This window comes from Numida meleagris, chromosome 1, assembly GCF_002078875.1.
Source record: "Numida meleagris isolate 19003 breed g44 Domestic line chromosome 1, NumMel1.0, whole genome shotgun sequence".
NCBI lineage: Eukaryota > Metazoa > Chordata > Aves > Galliformes > Numididae > Numida > Numida meleagris.
This window is the reverse complement of record NC_034409.1, coordinates 69438436-69439195: the sequence shown is the minus strand read 5'-3', so window position 1 is coordinate 69439195 and position 760 is coordinate 69438436.

Below are 760 nucleotides of genomic sequence, written 5' to 3'. Positions count from 1 at the left end.
ATTTAGCTGTTTCTTTGTAGTTGTAGCCTTGCGACTGAGCCTGTCACCATAGGATGATATGGTAAATCATAAAGCAGATTTATTATACTCAGACTGTTTGGGGAATACAGATTACTGTCAGTTGTTTGCTGTGTGCCAGCATGTTGCAGACTGCTTATTTCAGCTACTGAATGGTAGGTCTACTTTTTAATAGCTAATTTGTCCTGTGGGATGAAGAATTTATTTTACCATTATTTTTCCTTCAGATCTCGAGCCCATTATACAATACCTCACTGTTCTATACTGCTTCTATCACAGTATGTCAGTAAACTTAATGTCAGATGTTTTAACATAATATCTCACCTTGGAAAGAACTTTTGTACACATTATCTAGACAAGCACTAATGCTGTAACTTTTTAGGCAGTATTTCTCTCTCACATTTTTAACTGTTTAGTTGTTGGTCGTTCCAGGGAAACATTCACACATTCCATCACAACAGCATCAGCTGAAAAAAGGTAATCCTATATTATATGACAATCAACAGCTGTTGTTCAGGCAGAGACTTGACCTTTGGAATTGGACAGACAGGTTTTTTAGGCATTCTGGAACTTTTAATGAGAGAGCCTTTAATGTCCAAATGGCCACAACTCGGACAGGTCCCCAAGCCCCTCTCCTGCCCGGCCCGGCACGGCCCTCCCCGTGAGGACACAAGATGGCCGCCGGCCCCACCAAACCGCGCGTCTCCCTAGCAACAGGGCAGCACCTTTGCCGCCAGCACTC